Source organism: Sorex fumeus, unplaced genomic scaffold (assembly GCF_029834395.1).
Source record: "Sorex fumeus unplaced genomic scaffold, SorFum_2.1 ptg000047l, whole genome shotgun sequence".
NCBI classification, from domain to species: domain Eukaryota; kingdom Metazoa; phylum Chordata; class Mammalia; order Eulipotyphla; family Soricidae; genus Sorex; species Sorex fumeus.
Window position 1 is genome coordinate 11,266,620 of NW_026606104.1, and position 21,049 is coordinate 11,287,668.

Genomic DNA, 21,049 nt, shown 5'->3' on the forward strand with positions numbered 1-21,049 from the left:
CCTGGCGACTCAGCAGCCCAGCCGGACTGGAAAGCACCGCCCAGGGGAAGCGCAGGCAGGTCTGCCGGGGCGGGCCCCCAACGCAGCAGGCTTCCCGCAGGGTGTCCCAGCCCCGGGTGGAAGCGCCCTGGGAGTTTGGCTGAGATCCTGGGGGGGGGGGGGGGGGGTTGCAGCCAGTAAGAGGGTGCGAGTCCGGCCACGCTCCTAGGGAGGCTGCGGAGATCCGGTGAGAGCCCCAGCACCCCGGCCCCCGCCCCGCGAGCTGCCCCCGGCCACCACCACCACTGCCACCGCACGCACCTGGACCAGGCGGTCACCCTGCTCCTTCAGGGCGCTCTCCGGGGACTTGGCTTCGGGAGGGCTCCACAGGGCTGGAACCGGGGACTTCACTCCTCCATCCCGGGACGCGGGAGCACGTTCCAGACAGCCGTGCACTTCCTGTTTGCAAACACCGGGGAAGACAAGAGCGACGGGGTGTCAGCGGGCTGGAGGGGGCAAGGGGGCTGCAGCGGCGAGTGTGCACGGTGGCCCAAGCTTCGCACCCGGGCGACCCACCGCCCTGGAGCCCCGGAGCCCAGGAGCCCCGCACGGCGGCTCCCCAGCGGCCCCGGCCTCCCCCTGCCGGTACCTCGGCGCGCTCCCGGTTCGCAGCCCTCGTCGCAGCCCTTCCGTTTCCAGCCCGCTCAGCCACTGCCTCCCCACATGCACCTAAGGCAGCCGCGACACCAAGCTTCCTCCCGCAGTGAAGGTCTGAGTAGCAAACCTTCGTTTTACTCCTTTCTAGCCCTCCCCGAGCCGGCCCCTAGCCCGGGGGTGGGGGAAGTGGGGGCTGCGGGGAGGGGGTGGGGGAAAATCACCCCCCAGGGAAGGTGTTCAAGACCAGACCGTGCCTCTCCAGGGAGTGGAGGCCGGATTTATGCAAAACTGTAAAGTTAATAGTCACATCCCAGCGTAACCACACCACAGCGCAGTTTCAGGATGGGAAATGACTTGTCTTGTTCCAGGCTGACTCAAGAGAGAGCATGCACACAGCAGCCACGGAGTGAGAGAAGAAAAGAAAAGGGGTTCCCGGTTCTACTGGGATCAGGGACCCCATTCTACTGGAGTCCATCTCAGCCCTCCTGCCCTCCGTTACTTACATATCCCCTGACTCAACAGGAGTGCATTCTCCCAGAAAACTGTGATCCCAGCATGGTTCCAAAGTTCTGGGCTTAAAGTTCACTTTTTTTACTCTCTGACATCAGAGAATTTCAGGGTGGTGTTTTTGTTGTTTTGTTTTGTTTAAAAAAAACAGTAAACAGATGGCTTAAGAATCTGCCATATGCAGAGAGTTTCTGCTCTAGGACTTTGCATATGTACTCAGGGCTGGATTTCTGGGTTCCCAGGTGTGGCTGGCTCCACTTGTAACCTGCCTTTTCTTGCACATAACCATCTGGTTACCATCCAGGTCTTTCTGATAAACAGGTCCTTTAACCATGGATGGCTTCCACGGTATATGTACCTAAAAACCCAACATGGAGACTGGAACTTAATTAACAATCATTTTACACAAAAAGTTTAGACTTAGGTAGAGAGAGGCTGATGCAGAGCTGGTCAGTAATCAGATCTCATTTCAATCTCCTAGACAGCACAGAGGGTAGGGTGTTTCCCTTGCACGTGGCTGACCTGGGTTCGATTCCTCCATCCCTCTGAGATAGCCTGGAAAGCTATTGAGAGTATCCCGCCCACACAGCAGAACCTGGCAAGTTACCCGTGGCATATTCAACATGCCAAAAACACTAACAAGTCTCACAATGGAAATATTACTGGTGCCCGCTCCAGTAAATTGATGAACAGGAGGACAGTGCTACAGTGCTTAGCTTCAGCATCTGCCAACAGCTGCAGTCCTGCTCTCATCTTCCTAGCTGAGGAAACAGGGTGGGAGGAATGAAATAACTGTCCAGGTCTCAGCCAGAAAGCAGTCAAATGCAGAGTTGAAAAACATGTCTTTTAAGCACAAAACTCTGGATCCCTTTCTCTACACTGACAATTTTCAAGATGTAGCAAATGGTGGAAGAAAAGTCCAGCACAGCTGCCCCCTGCAATCTAGCACTGCCTTTGCCATGGATCCTGTGGTTTACAAGATCCTGCAGTGTTACCCATCTGAGTCAGGTGTACCTGAGTGACTCGGGCAGAGGACACCATGCTCCTGCCCCTTATTACCCCTGGCTCTGTCAGCCTTTCCAGAATTGCTTGGTGGCAGAAGTTCCAAAGGTTCTAGGGTAGCCACTTATACACCACGGTACAAAGTCCGTTCAGTTTAGAACCTAATCAGCTGACTGATATTTGTTCCCCAAGTTCCTTTTTTCTTTTTTTCTTTCTCAAACTAGGCCTTTAAATATGGAGGCAAAACAAACAAACACAACCTGTATGATCTCAGCACTCAGCAGAATTGTTGACATGCTCTCTTCTGGTTCCTTCTGCTTTAGTACACAGCCTACATTCGACTGTCAGAAGCATGTATGTTGCTATCAGCCACGGGGCAAGGGGCAGGTAGGGAGCACGTACTCAAAGATCACCGGGGATGCAGGCAGCAATGAGACCCCAGACACGCTTGGAGAGAGTAAGGAATGAGGATCAGTGCTCCTGCCTCACCCTCCCATCACTGACTCCCTGAGCCCTGAGACTGTGGAGTGGCAGTAATGCAGCAGAGGGCCAGGGCAGTTCAAATGTGAAGGGAGGGCCCTGGAGAGTGACACTAGGGCAGAGATTGACTCTCATACTTCAGGCAGATGCAATCTAATGAGGACTCCTTACTGGAAACTTCCAAAGGGATTTTCACATCCTTTCAGGATCCAGCACTGCCTCAGCTGCCCGCCTTCTCTTTCTTTCTCTCCATTACTCTATTTTAGACCTGTCAAGTCTGTATCTCTTCCCCCAAATTTACTGCTTCTTCCTAGTGCATTGCCATTTCTTTTCCCACAAAAAAAAACTAGAGGGAGGAAGAAGTAGTGAGGGAGGGAGCAGGGAAGAAAAAATTTATCACAAAACTTCTCTTTCTTAAGAGAAGTTGCTTGCATGTGGCTGACCTGGGTTCAATCCCAGCATCCCATGGGTTCAATCCCAGCATCCCATATGGTCCCCCGGAAAAACCTCCAGGAGTAATTCCTGAGTGCAGAGCCCAGAGTAACCCCTGAGTATTGACAGGTTGAGAAGCTGCAGATGCCCCCAAACAAACAAACAAATAATAATCAGATTAATTAAAAAATACCAATCGGGGCCTAGAGAAATGGTACAGTGAGTACAATGTCTGCCTTACAAGCAGTTGATTGAATACCCAACACCACATAGAGTCTCCTAAACACTGCCAGAATAGATCCCTGAGCACAGAGCCAGAAGAAAGTCCTGAGCACTGCCAAGTGTGGCCCTCCAAAAAACATAAATTGATGTGAATAAAAGATAGATTATAGTCAAAACAACTGTTCATCACCTTGTATATGGAGATGAAGAAAACAAAAACAGCTTAAGTGATAGTTTACAGGCATAGCATTATTTTAAATCCTTCACTCAGTGCCAAATCTTTTATTAAAATAACTTAAAATATTAAAATTTAAAAAAACACATCAGGAGCTGGTATATGGCTGTGAGGTAAAACACGTGTCTTATATGTGTAAGGCCCTGGGTACAAATTTGATATTCGGCACTGTAAAAAATAATCTTTCAGTGATTATGTTACTTGGGGAGTGAGGAGGGGGCTATATCCTGTGGTTCCCAGAGGACCTTCTGTGGTGCCAGGGATCCAACTGGACTGCATGCAAGGCAAGTCCTATACTATCTCTCTCGTCCCAATTACTGTTATTAAAGATCCAATTCTATTTTAAATACTGGTTGGTATCCCTGCTTTCATTTCTGTTACTCATTATAACTCCAAAAGCCTAGAAGGAAAATCTCCGAAAAAAATATAATTCATAAGAAAAGGCAAAAGAAACCACATTGAAATGAAGCTGCAGAGAATTGGTTTCTGTGTCTGCGAACACAGAAAATGAAAACTAATCGAGCTTCTAAAAAAATCTCCCTTAGTTCTGAGAAATGCAAAGTCATGGGTGTGAAGGGTCCACAGTAAACTCACCAATTTTGCCCCCCTGCTGTGCGCTGATGTTTTGTGACATTAAGGTTAAGTGTGTTCTGCTTCACAGCAAGCAAACAGCCCAGCATCCAGGGAGTCTCTGGACGAGCCCTCTCGGTGTGCACAGGTGCTGCTGCATCCACACCCGCATTCAAAACCTTTCCTCTAGCACAGCCACCGGACACAGAGTAAAAGTAATCCCAGTTTTCCCTCCCTCCTCACCTCAAAAATATGTATTTACATCCACTCCATGCAGTGGGCTCCAAAGTTTATCATATAGACCACCAATACCCCTAATATGGCATGGTTCTCGCCACGCTTGTGAACAGCCATAGACCTAGCACCACAGCATCCTTCACCACAGCTCAGCCCCCTGACCCTTCTAAGATCCACAGGAAAGTTTTTCACCCTTACCCTGACTGAGTAAGGAAAAGAAGATTAAAATCACAACCTCACAGGCTGAGGAAAATCAAAAAGTGTTAAGTAATTCACCACTGTCTTCTCCAAGACTTTGAAGGAATTCTGGGCATTCATTTTACTTATTTATGGTTTGCTTTTTTGCATACAGACAGTGCTCAGAACTACTCCTAACTCTGTGCCCAAGGAACAGGCACTATGCAGTACCAGCAACTGAAACCGGGTCGGCTACATACTAGGCAAGTGCCTTAGCTGCTGTACAGTCTCTCACACCCTGAGGGTTCACTTTATTTTTAATTTTTTTAATTGATTCACAGTACGATACAGTTACGAAGTTGTCTGTGATTGGGTGTTAGCAATATAATGTTCCAATATGGAGTTTACTTTAAAAGTTTCCATTCCCTAAGTACCTTAGTTGATAGATGAAGACAGCAAGACTGTAAAGTCATTTTAGAAAGGCCCCAGATTAAGTGACAAGAGATGGCTTTTCTGAGAACTAATGGGTATGGAACAGGAAACGATAAACTCATATCCTAAAACACTGCTGCTGATCTCTCTTCCTTCCAGAGAAGAAAGAGTTTACTTGGGTAGTTAAAAATGTGTGCTGCAAGAATTTGGTATGTGAATATTGGGATTCTTGGCTATGAATTACTTTAGTTGGACATTGCAAATAAATAAAATAAAAAATAAAGGCCCTCCCGTTGATCGTCGATTTGCTCGAGCGGGCCCAGTAACGTCTCCATTGGAGACTTTGTTGTTACTGTGTCTGGCATATCCAATACTCTCGGTAGCTTGCCGGGCTCCCCGAGAGGGGCGGAGGAATCGAACTCGGGTCGGCCATGTTGGCCGCTTGTAAGGCAAACGCCCTACCCGCTGTGCTATCGCTCCAGCCCAGCGGTAGGGCGTTCGCCTTACAAGTGGCCAACATGGCCGACCCGAGTTTGATTCCTCCGCCCCTCTCAGAGAGCCCGGCAAGCTACCCAGAGTATTCGATATGCCAGACACAGTAACAACATATGGGATGACAAGGATTAAATCCAGGCTGGTTGAGTTCAAGGCAAGCATCTTACCCACTGTACTGCCTCTCTGGTCTCAAAGAAAATGGACATTGCAAATATGAAAAAAAAAAAAGATGATGTGTCTGGTTACCTACGAGAGTGCTTTTCCATACCCGAGAAGCCTTTATAGCAGAGTCACTGTCTTCACATCTCAGGTGGTTCATGAAACAGACTCTCCTTGGCCTTGTCCTCACTGCCAGGCTACAGCAAAACTTGGGCCCTGGCTTTCAAGGGAGACCTCCTTGGCGCCAAGTGCCAGTTACCCACAGAGGATTATTAGCCATCTTCAAGGAGCCTGACTTTCATTTCCTTTAGCACAATGGAGCAAGGGGCACCAATTCATCTTTTTAAAAAATCTGCTGCAACAGAGGAAGTGCTCCAAGACACAGCAACAGAGTAAGTGCCCCATGACGCTGCTTCATAAAACATTAATGGGGAGGACAGGGAGGAAAAACAGCCTTGGCCAATGTTGGACAAAAATACTTATTTGAGAACAGGACTTTTGTTATATGTTATTATGCCTAAAGTTGGTTTTGTTGTTGTTGTTGTTTTTGAGAACACCGGCTTCTCTCTGCTATGAATGAAGCTGAGAGAAAACCTGCTATGCTTGGAAATCCCAGATACATGGTAAAAACACAGTCCAGGGTAGGTACAGATCAGAGCAGGCTGTCCCTCAGCTCAGTTCCTCTGCTTCTAAACATAGCCTTCACGAACTTGAGCACCTTGCACAGGCATAGTCACATTCACGGGGACCCTCACAGACCCTGTGAATGTCACTGAATTTTTGGAACTGCCTTTGCAGGAATGAGCCGTCACCACTATGTTGGAAAAGACGACATAGCAGAGATCAGAGATGTTAAGTCCTGTCTCAAAGTGGCAGGAAATGGAGTTAAATCTCCCCTCTGGATCTTTGCTTCCTTCTTTAAATGGAAGAGAAAGTGAGTGGGTAGATTTGGGGGTAAATTTAGGGTAAATTGGGGTAAATTGTAGCGCATTTTGTGCTACATAGCTTTACCTCTGAAAGGTCTCAGCTTTAGAACTCAACTTGTAATGTGCCCTTTTGACTACACTGTATTACTTCATGGCTTTTCCAAATTTGTGTTAAACTATAAACATGTATTTAAAAGCAGTCAACTGATCTGAAGCCTTAGTAATATAAGTCAGTATAAATTAGGTCAAATAAAAACTTACTTTGCAGCTGAGTATTATTTTATAAAATAGTTAAGACAGACCCATTGGTCAATTAAATTTGATGGATAAGTGAGGCATGTGTCCTTTCAATGCCACATCTCCACCCTAGTGCCCTCTCATTCTTTCAACTTCTAAAGTGGATCATATTGATGAGTGTACTGTGATTTAATGAGCCTAAATATGAAATAACAAGAAACCACAGAAGTTTGACTAAATGCAAATACCTTTACACAAATGATAAATATTCACAGTGTTCCTGGCATAGGCAAGAAACAGCTCTGGGCTATTTACTGAATAGAGATTGCTAGGTGTGTGGTATAGACTAAAAACTATCCTAAAAGACACTTTTCCTTGGAAGGCATTTTTGCCTAAGTCACTGTCTGTAGTGGATGTTTTTGTTCCCATTTTTTATTACTGTTACAATTTTACTTCTTTGGGAAAGAAGTAAAATTTGGGAGCCACATCCAGCAGGGTTTAAAGGCTCTTCCTGCCTGTCTACTCAGAAGCAACTCCTGGCATTGTGGCTGTGTACTGGGGATTGAAGTGGAATTGGTCATATGCAAGGCAAATGTCTTAATCCCTGTACTATATCTCTGGCCTTTGCTTCAATTAAATGTATTCTTGGTCATGTAGTAAAATCAATATATTAAAATCCCAACTAATAGGGTTTTTTAAGTATGACTGGGTTTTTAGTAAGTTTCATGCAATATTTATTGCTAAGAAATAATTTCTGAGGGTACAGAAATATATAAGAATACATATAACATATCATATGTGTTGGTTGGTAACATCATAAGTCATCTTTTAAATCTATCAATTCTCAGTAATCTTAGTTTAATGTCATCTAAAAGAAGGAAAGCAATTTATAAATAATTTAAGATTGCAAAATCACCCAAAGACACAGCAGCAGTGAGTCCCGAAGGGCAGCACAGTGCCGGAGATTTCTCTGGGTCCCATACCAAGCAGATATCATTGGAGCACCCCAAATGGAGCAGGTGCAGTATCCTGCCTACTCCAGATGGAATCCCAGCGACCATGAGCTTACACAAGCAAGGCCCAAGTATGTGGGTTCCAGAACTAAATCTCTAAGCCGCATGGCGGCAATGGAGCTGGGCAGTCCCTCCCCAGCTCTCCATCCACTCCTGATGCCAGATGTCATGCCCACAACCATCCTGGCACACCAACAGCCCGGTCCCAGAAACTCCCAATAGAATCCCAAAATGGATTAGCTCCCTACAGAGATGTCTTTGGAACCCAACCATTTACAATCTTAGAACTTCAGAAGGGCACAGCTACAAAAGTGGCCGCCTGACCTCTCATGATATGCAAAATGAGCAATGGAAAATAAATGATCTAGTGTCTGCCTCTGGAAGGGAGGCTTGAATGGTGGTGGGGAAACTCAAGCAAAATATAATGCCCAAAAATAGAGAGAGAGTATCTGAGAAATTGTCTGTCATAGAGCAGGAGGAGGACTGGGATGGGGGTGGGGAGATAGTGGGGACTTTGGTTGAAAGTTTGCACTGGTGGAAGGATGGGTATTCCATCATTGTATGGCTGAATTTCAAACATGAAAGCTTTGTAACTGTATCTCACAGTGGTTCAATTTAAAAAAAAAAAAAGATTGCAAAATCAAAACAAACACTGTCCTCCCGTTGTTCATGAATTTGCTCGAGCGGGCCGGTAACATCTCCATTTTGAGACTTGTTGTTACTGTGTTTGGCATATTGAATACATCAGGGATAGCTTGCCAGGCTTTGCCGTGTGGGCGAGATACTCTCAGTAGCTTGCCGGGCTCTCTGAGAGGGGCGGAGGAATCAAACACCACTCGGCCAGGCTAGCTGCTCGCAAGGCAAAAGCCCTACGGGTTGTCTGATTATTATTTGCTTTGCCTGCAAATGAAAATCACTTTCATTTGCTTTAGCAATGGAATGGATAAAGTCTGTATCATGAAAGAGAAACAAAGTTACCTACAAAACCCAGAAATGTTATCATAAAGGTCTAGAAAGGTTATTCAACCATTTAAAAATTAACCCTAGCTAAACAAACTCTAACCACTTTACACGTATTAAATTACTCCCAACAACAACCCAGTGAGGTAAGGATTACCACCTACTCCATGTTAAGAAATAGAGATCAGGAAAGAAACTGAGATATTAATGATTTGCCCATAGTAATACCACCCGCAAACACCTGAATAAGGGCATCCTGGCTGCCTAGTGACTACTTTTAATCTACATTTTAACAGGGCACAACCAGATTGGGTTTGCTTTCTCCAGCATGAAACTTGCAGGATGCAGCCCACAGACAGGCAGGCAGAGTGACAGGAAGAGGACAGGCTTCAGATTTTTCTACAGGCAGTAAGAAACTACTGGTTGGAGAGGGCAGGGATATAATGTGCTCTGTTATACTGTTCAATAAGTAAATAGTTGAAAAGGGAATGGTATTTGTAGTAAGACCAGCTTGTTTCCTCCCTGGATCAGAACCTTAGATTTCAAGGTGGATGGCCTACCTGCTCAGGAGCTGAAATTAACAAGAGAAGGGAATGCAAAGAACCAGGAGGACTTTGATCTGAGAGAAGCATTTGATACAGTATCCCCCAATGAAGATCTTGAAGTCAACAATTTATGTGGCTACAAGAACCACACAACCAACTAAAACACTAAACCAGAAAAACAAACAAAAGCAACAACAAAACACTGCATACATCTAGTAGTAAGATGAAGAAAAGGACCATCAAGTACAGTATCAAATACCTATTCAAAAGCAACAAAGAAAAAAAGCAAACAAAAAAAAACACAAAGAAAACAAAAGTAATTAGAAAATTATTCACACCATTATAATCAAATTTGCACATAACACTAATTTGGGAGGTGTTAAAGGGCAAACCAGGGTAAGCCAATTGACTTAAATTAACAGGGAGGTGTAAAAAACAAGGAGTCCAGTTTCATTTCTGTGCTCCCTTTAATTTTCAGGGAGGGGCTGGTGATGCCTAGTGGGTAGCAACCGCCTCTAGTCTTGAAATGCAAAACAAGAAAAAAGTCAGCAATAGCAAACCAGAGATGTTAAAATTTAAGGAGCTCAGGCCTGGGCTTCACAGAGTATGATCCTACTATTCAACAAGCCATCTGTCAAGTTCCATGAGAAATAATATTCTTTTCAAGACAACTTTGTTAGCAAAAGGCAAAGAACTGAAGGGGCTCAAAGACTGAAATTCAGAGGTCAGATGAAAAAGTAAGTGGTGTATGTATAATCTGGCCCTATTACAAATATGCCGTACAGCAGAAGGTCATGAGAATGGTTTGCAAACATACGGCAGGCTAAAGAACAGTGGTGAAGCGGGAGAAGAGAGTTAAAACTTGGAACTAACATTATTTTTTTAAGCATAAATTACAATTTATCATTTCTTTAATGTTGAAAGGATTGCTCTGTAGAACTGTTTGCCTTCCCAGCAAAATTATGATTTAAAAGTCAGCAGCTGATTTACAACTCAAAAAGATTGGCATGAGGACTCTGTAGTATTTGAAAATAATGGCCTACATTCAGGCTGGGTCCCAGCAAATTGTCAAGTGAAAACTGCTTCATTTAACTCCTGAGTGAAGAAGTGAATTGTTTGCTTGTGGCCATGAGTCCTAGGCAGGAAATTCAGGATCTGAAGCTCTAGGAAAGAACCCCAGTGATGAGACAAACATTCACGAAATCCCACCTGCTCCATTTCTTTCTAAGTAAACAGAAAAGAAAATTTTAGTATAGAAGCTGATGATCAGAGCCATACTACACTGAGATAAGATTGGCGAAATAAATACGTGTTGATGGCAACATTCTGAGATTGAAATTTATAAAAAAAAAAATCAAATAAAAAGCAATCCATAAAACTTAAATAGACAGACTAACCCTACAGTTTGGTTGTTGGCACCTTTCCCAGATTATAAAAATGACACACAATGACAAACCCACAACTGCCCTCTGTCAGGCACCCTCTCCCCAATGCCCTAGTGCCTGCAGGAACCAGTCCCTCATCTTCCTGCATTCAGGATCTTTTCACCACATTTCCTAGGCCCTACCTGGAATCAGTCAACTGTCTGATAACAGTGTCAGATACTGAGAAGTATATGCCCAGAATATGGACACTAACTCTCAGCTGATCCTCAACTGTAGCCCCGGGGGGTGGGGGGAGTGGAGGAAGGAGGGGGGCGCACAGCAGCAAACAGTTTCTCCCAATCTTGTCTCCAGCACCAGGAGCCTACAGACATAGAACTTATTTCTCCAGACCCTTTCGTGGAATAATCTTTAAATGGCAAGGGAATGAATAACCCTCCCACTAGCAAGACAGTGTAGGCCTTCTGAACGCCACCCAGATGACTTTGCTGTCTCCCCTCTTCCCAAATTCCTCGCTCGGCCACAGCACTGTTTCCAAGCCCATTGCTTCTTCAATGTCTTCATCTTTCCTTCCCCTGTGCTGCTGTGCCTTAGCTATCCTACCCCTTTCGTCCCCTCAGCACCTTCCTTCCTCTTCAAGGCCCTTCTCAAGTCTTTTCTCAACAGTCCTTCTCTAATCCTTCCCCTATCAATCTCTCCCTTCCTCTGAGCAGATGTCCAAAAAGGTTAGCTCATACAATCATTAAAACGTCAGTTCTTACAGTTACTTTTTAGCACTTAGGTCCATGAAGAGGAATTTAAACACACTGAGCCTCAATTATAAAATCTTTGGACCTGGATTCTGTGTCTTTGGTCGGTTGGCTTTGAGGTCACACCTAGAGGTGCTTGGGCAGTACTACTGTAATAATGTGCTCAGGGATCACTCCTAGCAGTACTCAAGAGAACCGTAAGGTATCAGGAATTTGAACCAGGACTGGTCACCTACAAGGCAAGTGCCTTACCCAGTGTACTATCTCTCTGGCCCTGAAATTCACAGACTCTGAAACAATGCCTATCTTTACTGTGGGGATTAAAATGTGGTAAACATCAGGCTCAATACAAGACATCTCATAATACAGCAGTTGCTATTATTATTATGCACTATAAAGTTTTGATTCCTATCCTACTACTATGTTCTGTAGGCAAGAGTAAATACTCAAATGCATTTGCTTTCAAAGTAATAAGCAGTGACTTCTTAGTTACTTTTCCTTACCTGATTCTGTTCTGTCATGCAGGGCGTTTCATAATATTTCTATTAAGAAGCCATCTCTTACTCCCCTTCCTTTCCTTTAAAAACCAATGCTCAAAATTCTAAAGAACAAGCCCTGTCAGTGTCCCTCTGACTCCAGCTTGGCTCTCTGCTTTGAACTACAGCAACTGCCTGCAGCCACAGTGCCGCTGCCCAGAGAATTGCCTGCTTCACCCTTACAACAAACAGCACTTTGTGGGCAAGCTGGAGGCAAGCCCAAAGCAGGAGCGGGGCGGGAACCAAGGAAGAGGAGTTTGGGCCAGAAATGGAGTCAACACCCACAGTGTCGGCCCCAGCGTCACACAGGTAAGGAGAAAGCAGGAGAGGAATGGTGTTAGGATCAACACAAATCTCTCCCAAAGTACTTGCCAGCATCCACCTCACCACCCTCCCTTGGCAAATGGCTTACAAGACTCATACAGCATGACCAGTCATTCACTGGCCTAACACACACACACACACACACACACACACACACACACACACACACACAGATTCCCTACTAAAACACTGTCCTCTGAAATGGCTTCTTGTCCTCACCAAATCAACCATGCTGTCCTTAAGACTCTGTCCCCCAGATACTTGGTATGAAGCACAGGGCTTGAGAAATGCAAGGTCATAGGAGTCTGTGGAAGTGAGTCCCAGCCGTAACACTCAAGTCCTCTGTGCCCCAAATCCTGGAACCTTTCCACTGCCCTCGCAATAGCAGCAACAATGTCCTCTGAAGCTCACCACCCACATCAGTCACAAAGGTAAAGTCACAGCCGCCCTGAGAGGACTGGAGGACAGTGTTGCAGGAAGATTCTTTAGTTTTTGTTCCTACTTCCTAGCCGGAAGAGCCTTCCCAACTATTCTTTTGGTTCATCTGGTTGAGAGGGCAGTATTAGAGCTCTGAGTACAATTTTCTGTTGTTGTTGTTGTTGTTGTTTTAATTGAAAAAAAAAACACACACACAAGACTGAGGTACTATAGAAAGCACATAGGAGTTACTAAAGCAACTCATGGTCTTATATATTGACAGAGTAACAGAGACAAAAAAAAATGCCAAGTCCTCTGAGGCTCAGATTCCAAACTTGCTGGGGTTCAAATCACAGCCCAACCATTGGCTTGCTCTGTAACCTTGAACTCTAGGGCTAGTCAGGGCAATACGGAGGTGCAGTGAGACTATGCAGTGGGGTCCTCTGCTACCATAAAGGTGGCTGAGGAGTAACAGAGCCTATATATGCACAGTACTCCAAACAGTGCCAGGCACATGTGGGGCTTACATAAGTGTCTCCTACTATTTCCAGAACAGATCGGTGTCCCTGATTGCGTTGTGTGCATCCTGTAAGGTTAACGAAAACCTGTACAATTTGCTAATCCATAATGCCCCAAACTAGCACTAAGATTATCTCTGAGTTTCACTTCCTGATAGGATCTTCCAGGATTTTCATCTGTGGACGAGAGTCCCTGAAGAACAAAGGGTGGAATCTGAAGAATTTTCCTTCTCCCCAACAACACTGCTAGGAAATCTGCACCCATTTGCTCAATGCCACAAATCCCCTTCCAACGGGAGAGTGAGTACAAAGATCCACACTGCATTTAGAGAAATGTGGGAGGGCATTCATAAAATGCAGTTTCTACTCTAAAAGCAACTGAGATGCTAACCTCCGCTGAGAAAGAAAAGGTTCAGATCACATAAGGACGACAGACCTAAGGACTGAATTCAAACCTGCTGATGAATCAAAAGGTCTTTGTTCCTGGAAAATGCTGAAGTTCCTGGAACACGTTACTATAAGTGGGATGATTAAGAGGAGGTAAAAAGCTTTTAACACTCTTCTCTCCAACTAAGAACTGGACCCAACCAGCAGAGAGAGCTGATAAACAGAGCCACCCCTTCTCCTTCAAAGAGGGGGCATGCACATCAAATCATCCTTAGATAAGGGGAAGATTTCCTCAGGAAAACAGATAAAATCAAAGACAGATACACAATGGGGTCACAACACAGGCCTGAAATCTGGTGGCATTGGGACATAGTCCAGGAGAGTGGCTAATACTCAGCTGCCACTGTCCCATCAGCCTTTGGCTTCACTCTAATGGTCCATGCACCACACAGTGTTATAAAGGATGCAGAGCACCCGAGGCTTCCACTGCAGGACTAGCCAGGTCCAGTCTCGTGGGTGAGCAGGGGCTGCCATACACATCCCCGAGACAATTCTGGGGAATAAGGAGTATGACTATTGGCTTGTCCTCAAAACAGTGTCAACTTTATACAATGCAAATGCTTTCTAGCTTTCTTGGGTTTCCCTTTTGATACTGACTATTCATTCTATAGTCCATCTCCCACATCCCCATACACAGGCACATGCGTGCACACACACACATTCTATTTTAATGTGTTTATATACATAGATAATCTACTTTCGGTCATGAACCTTGTCCTTTCTCGATCTTTGGGCCACACCCAAGTGGTACGTACTCCGGGCTTTCTCCCAATAATGCTCAGAAAACCATACGGTGCTGGGGATGGAAACTGGACCCCTTTCATAACACCTCCGGCCTCACAGATTCTAAACTCTTTCTAAATATATACTGGGACACAATTTTCCATTTGTCTTGCAAGGATTTATCTTCCCCTCCCTATCTCCCCTATTACCCCCACATCAGTTTTAAGATATAACTAGATCATGCACTTCCCTTCTGGATAAACTGGTCTTTTTCTTTCCCTCATCAGTGTGATCCCCTCCTTGTGGGGTTTTGTCTGGCCTTCTTGCCCCTAGCCCCATTACCTGTACCTTGTCCTCATCGCTTCAATTTCAATCTTCCAATGATCTCTCCTGGAATTCACTGCTTCTCTGGCAGAACAACCCTTTCAAATGCATCCACTCCAGGGAGAACATAACCAAATGTAAATGGTGGAAACTGTCGCCAGCGTATGGGAGTTTGGGCTTGTTCTGCTTCAGTGAAGGAGAGTTCCAGAGGGGCAGGAAAGGCACAAAACAATTACATTAAGTTTTGCTTTGTTTCAACTTACACTGATTTTTAAAAGTATACTTCAGGGCCAAAGAGATAGTACAGGGATCAAGCACTTCCTTTGCACATAGCTGACCACAGTTTGAGCCCTGATACCCACATATAGCTCCTGAGACTCACCAAGAGAGATCCCTGCCCACAGATCCAAGAGTAAGTCCCGAGCACGGCTGGATGTCCCCACTCCCTCAAAAGAAATAGTCTGCTTTTATTCAAACTCAATGCTTCCATTTTTCTGGCCATTAACAAGCTATCTCAAAGGGCCTATCTCTAAGGCTGTATCCAACTCACAAAGCTATTTTGTTTAGTCTGCAGGAAGTTCTTATTTAACATGTTGAGATTGCCAATCTTAAAATCAGAAGATTTTTACATAATAATCCAGATTTCTGGCTTACAGTGAAAAAATCTGAAGATCTGGCAAGCCTGGCGCACATTCCCATATGGCAGCAATTGGAAGCTGAATAGATCTGCTCAACAGACCCCCTCAGACTCAACCCACAGTTTCTAGTTGAGCCCAGGTCCAGCTCCATTCCCTCCTGATGACCCTACCCTGATGGTAGTGCCAGATGCCATAAATCATCTCATGGAGGGCCCACATGGAGCAGTGATTGACATCTGCCTGAGATACCTCCCACTCTCACTCCCACCAAGGCTGGAGACAGGATCCAACTTTACCTCTCTCTTTTTCTCTGGTCGTGGTACAAAATACAGATGTAGTTATAAAGTTTCTGCTTGGTACAGAAATTTTCCAGGCACAAACAATTTATATGGGGAGAAAACTTAGTGAAAGAAAAATGGTTCAGGGGCTGGAGCAGTAGTAAAGCAGGTAAGGCCCTTGCCTTGCACATGGATGACCAGGGTTTGTTTGATCCCCAGCATCCCATATGATTCTCCCAAGCCCACCAGGAGTTATTCCTAACCACTCCAGCCAGGAGTATCTCCTAGCAGAATATCCCCTGCAAGTGTGGCCCCAAAACAAACAAACACAAAGTCCATAACAGAAAGGTATTTGAAGAAAAAAAATCTGTGTATAGGATGTGCATAAGGCATATTATTTGTATAAGCCAAGTAATACTGTAGAACATTTCACACTTCCCAATTTATTCCTGGGTAAATGTTAATATAAAAAATAAAACTACTAAAGTCAAAACATAATTCACTCTACTGTAGTGGGTATACTTGAATACCATACATCTATAAATTAAACAAACTATAAATATGTGCTATGACATACGGGCAGGAATTCCTTCTCCACACAGGCGATGTGGTGATTAAGATTTTAATTGCTTCTGACTTTATTGTTATTGTATGTATGAGGCAAACATAACACTTCAACAAATACCAGCTCTATCTTCACATCATGTATGTATTAGTGTAGTTAGCACATGTCAGATCTATCTAATTAAGATGAGAGTGCTTAATGTGTGCTATTCTAAGTGAAATTCTATCACCAGTATTACTGATAAAAGAGAATAAGAGGGCTGGAAGATAGAGCAGAGGTTAAGACACTTCCCTTCACATGGCCAGCCCTGGTCACAATCCCCAGCACTGCCTATGCAGCACTCTGACCAATACCAGGAGTAATCCCTGAGCACAGAGCACGAGTAAGCCTTGAGCACAGCATGGTGTACCCAAAAAGAAAGAAAGAAAAATAAACAGAAAGAGAGGAAAGAATAGAATAGGGCTAGAGAATTACCACACAATGAAGTGATTTTATGAAATGAAATCACTCTCTCAATTCTAGGATAAACATTCTCTCAGGTAGTTGATATTTTCGAGAGCTGCATGTGTTCAGAACTAGGCTTGCAAGTCTGGGGGCCAAGTGGCAGGCCAGCTTTCCCCTGCACAGATCTGCTCTACCTTTCAGGTCTGATCCATAAATGAGGGGCACAGACCAGACAAGGTGAAAGGTTCCTTCACAACTCAAAATTTAATTCTTGTTTTCAGCTTTTGCTTGGTAACAGAAACATTCGTGGAGATTATAAAACACAAAGAAACTGAAGCAGAGAAATAAGAAGAGTATAGAACAGATCAGTCTGAAATAAACATGAGCTTGGTATTCTACCTCTGCCATTTCTGAGATTTATTTCCTTCTTTTGCAAATCACATAGCCATTAAGCTTCAGTCACCTCATCTGTAAAGTGGGAATAAGTCTGCCTCCACTCAGGATAGAAGACTGCCTAAGAAAGCATGCAAATTCCAGGGTATAGTCAGTTGTGGGGAACCATTTTCTTCTGCCAACAGCTGTTTGCTTATACATAACATCATTTTCAGGCCGCACACTATAGACAGATTGGGGGCCAGAGCGATAGTTCAGTGGGGAGGGCGCTTGCCTTGCATGTGGCCAACCTGGGTTCGATCCCCGGCATCCCAAATGGTCCCACAGGCACCGCCAGGAGTAATTCCTGAGTGCACAGCCAGAAGTAGCTCCTGAGCATTGCCAGGTGTGACCCAAAAAACAAACAAGCAGAAAAATAATAACATAATAACATAGGCAGATGGGCCACGGGCAGCCAATGAGAAACACACAATTCTGTCCTGCCATGTACCAGAGCCAGATGCCATGATTTTGTGGACCTTACCTGTCCCATCAGTCAGATGTTCCCACTCTGGAAACTTAGACTACCAGTAAATAACAAACGCATAGTTATTATTACAAATTCAAAAATAATAGATTGTATCATTGGTGTCTAAGGAAAAGAGGCAAAACCTACTACATCTGACAAATTCCTTTATAATGCTTATTTGATATGTCACTGCAAACATCATGAGTTATTTCCCCCAAAATTGTCATTTTCAGACTTTTCTGTTTGGGGGCTACATCCATGATGCTCAGAGGCAAGTCCCAGGGATGGGGAACCCTCAAACATTTTTCAGTAAGGAGTAGAGCACAATGAGTAAAAATAATTTAACAGAGGGCATTTTACATGTAGGTAACAAGTCCATCCAGTCACCACTGTATGGGGTCTGGAGAGTGTTCTGGTGGGCACCCTTCAGAAAAAGACTCCAGCTTGCACACCCTTTCTCCCTACTTGGTACCTCCACCACCTTGCTGGTGACCTGCTAATCTAAACTTCAGCACAGGGGGTTATGCCAATGAAATGTCCACTGGCAATGTTCCTAACTACAACCAACAAGCAAAGAAGAAAACGATTTATTTTAGGAAATGCTTGTGATGGAACTGATCTTCAGTACTTGTGAGTCTTACCCATAATATCAATAGTCCATACAGAGAGGAAGACAGAGATAGTGTGAAAATCCCAGTACAGTAGTCCTTTCCAGACATTTGATTCCATCGATGAGTGAAATGTCAAAAGGAAGAATTACAAAATTGCCAGGTTTTAAGTGGGCAAGAAATGGCACCAAAAGGCAATCATCATCATTTTATAAAATGGAAAATGTGAACCCTTCAAAGTAGGAAGGACAACTCCATTGTTTTGGTTTTTGTTTAAGACTGCTTCAAGTGAATCAATTTAATATTCAAAACAAGAAAGCTCCTGCATTTCCTCCGCTGATTCACCAGAGGCGGGTACGAAGGTCACAGGGACCCACTCTGGAAACATTGGCAACCTGTGAAATAACAGATGAGTTCTCGCCTGCCACCTGGATGTAGGGCCTCATGGATACATCAAAATCCACATTTTGGGTCTCCATCAGCTGGGTCATCACCTTCCAGAGCTACTTATGTCCTCACAGCTCCTTGTTTGTCTTAATAACCAATCACAAGCCCTCAACCAATATGTGTCACAGCCCTTTTGTTTTTAGTCACACCTAGCAGTGCTCAGCGACTGTTAACTCTGTGCTTAAGAGTTGCTGAGTCGCTGAGGACCAGAGTGATAGGGAATATAGCAGGTACGATGTTTACTCCCATGTGACTTACCCTGGTATCAGGAGTCCCTGGCATCAAATACAGTCCCCCAAACACCACTAGAGGGAAATTCCTGAGTGCCAAGTCAGGAGTAATCCCTGAGCATGACTGTGTTTCACTCTCACTCCTACCCCCAGAGAAAAAGAGAGAGTGTTCAAGAGTTCCATCTCTGTGTTCCAGGGACAGAACTTGGATCGGCTATGTGCAAAGCATGTGCTCAACCCACCCAACCATCTTTCTGGCCCTTGTACTCCTCAAAGTAGACTTTTCGAAGTGGTCTGCAGTGAGTTTCCAGTTCTTATCACAACTATATGACATGGTGGTTTTCATCTTGGTTGCAAAACAGAATCCCTTGGGGGAAGGGAAGAGCTCTTCTCAAAATCAAACTTCTTTCTCAGAAATCCTAAATTGAGCAGTACGGTTCCTATAACTGAAAAATATTCCCCAGACTGATTATGATCCCAGTCGAAGAAAAACTGATACCATACATTATCACTTTTTAGTATACAACCTGATTGCATGCTCATCCATTTATTTCTTCAAGTGACAAGTAGAACTGGAAAGCATTTGTGTGGCAGAGAGAAACCCATGAAGAACAAGACAGAAGTGTGCCTGTCCTCACCACACAAAGTGTTGACCCATAAAGACAAGAAATCAGGAAACTGAAATACCAGAGTCAGGATTGTTGGAATTGAGTACACAACACAGGTTTCAACTTGTCCCTATCCTACAAGATTCACTGGTGCCAACAATTCCCATCTATCTTCTTTCTGGACACCAGAAATCCTAATTGTTTTATCCATCCAAAAAGAGATTGGTGGGGCTGGCGTGATAGTGCAGTAGGTAGGGCGTTTGCCTTGCACTCAGCTGACCCGGGTTCGATTCCCAGCATCCCATATGGTCCTCCGAGCACAGCCAGGAGTAACCCCTGTGCATCGTCATGTGTGACCCAAAAAGCAAAGCAAAAAAAAAGAGAGATTGATAAGACCCCTGCCCTCAAGGAGCTTCCATTCTAGCCAGAAACTCTATCCTTTCCAGGGTCCATCTCACATGGCTGTGAGATGCAGTTTACCATCTCCTGCCCCTTTTCATTTGCAACAGCAAGTGAGAACAAAGCCATCAAAGTATCTTCGAAGCTTTCAGGGGGGTTCCCACCACACCACCCTATGGCAGTTCCATCATTTCATGACCGCACACATATCTGCCCACAATGAAACTCATCTGTAAATCTTCTGATGACTAACATATCCTAGTACGGTTTCCATGGAGTAAATCCCCATTGGTTAGATATTTCATAGTTCTGAAGAGCTTACTGTCATCTGTGAGCCTAGAAATTACACTGTGTGCTCCTTCTGTTGGAGCAATTATGTAAAGAAGACCTGAGGGACCCTCTACTGACACAACTCAAAGCAGGGAAGCCTTTAGCCTTAGCTTTATTTTTGGGGTGGAATTTAAGGGGGGTGAAATCTAATGCCCAGTTGGTCTTTCCACACACAGAGACTTCAACAACATCACCTCCCTGTGCTTCCACTCCCTCATTTATGAAATTCAAGGATTTATCCCTTCCATCTAGAAATTTTTATTTTTTTGTTCAAAATGATATTTTGTGCCCTTGCTTTGGAGGCGATTTCAAATATGACATTTCTGAAAGTATAAAAGGATCAGAGGAACTTCTCATCATTTCCTCCTTTTGTAAATCATGTATGTTCACAAAACATCCCTTTCTCTCACAGGTATATCATTTTCCTCTAGAGGATACAGACTGGTTTTCCATGTGGACCTGTACAGAAATGAAAGCAAGACAACTGTATCACCAGGAGACACAACATACCAGCAAGAGAGTCATAACAAAGACGCTGTACATGTTGGCTAGAAGATCTGGAATTCTGTCTGAGCACTCGCACCCTGTTGCAGGACTATCACCCAAACCAAGCAATTTTTAAATTTCACTTTACTGGCTATGTCTAGAACACCTGGAGAACCTAGCACAAGGTTACCTAGGAATTCCAACCTGCCTACTTCAAAAGATGTCTCAGAATGACCATTTCTTAATTTCTTCTCATAAAATCTGGTAAGTATGAAATTATATCAATGACAAGCTAAAGTCCAATTCTGAGAAAAAGGCTGGTTTCTAAGCCTCAATCCTTTCTCCTTTCCCAAAATTAAAACTGTCACTAATTAAGCATTTAAAGTATAATAGCAGAAAGAAAAGAAATATAAAAAATGCTTGGCCTTAA

At 44.3% G+C, this 21,049-nt stretch overlaps 1 protein-coding gene across 6 annotated transcripts in view; it reads right to left on the bottom strand.

Annotated features, from left to right (window-relative positions):
• LRRC8D (leucine rich repeat containing 8 VRAC subunit D) overlaps positions 1 to 21,049 on the bottom strand; it is a 122,229-nt gene that overhangs the window by 95,928 nt on the left and 5,252 nt on the right. For 4 of the 6 annotated variants that reach the window (XM_056122874.1, XM_056122875.1, XM_056122872.1 and 1 more), the window contains exon 2: positions 301 to 438. The exons of 1 other annotated variant lie outside the window; for it this stretch is intronic. The gene's annotated coding sequence lies outside the window, so the exon portion shown is untranslated. Of the gene's footprint in view, positions 1 to 300; positions 439 to 628; positions 742 to 21,049 lie in introns of those variants that run through there. One more of the 6 variants, XM_056122876.1, reaches the window with a different exon arrangement.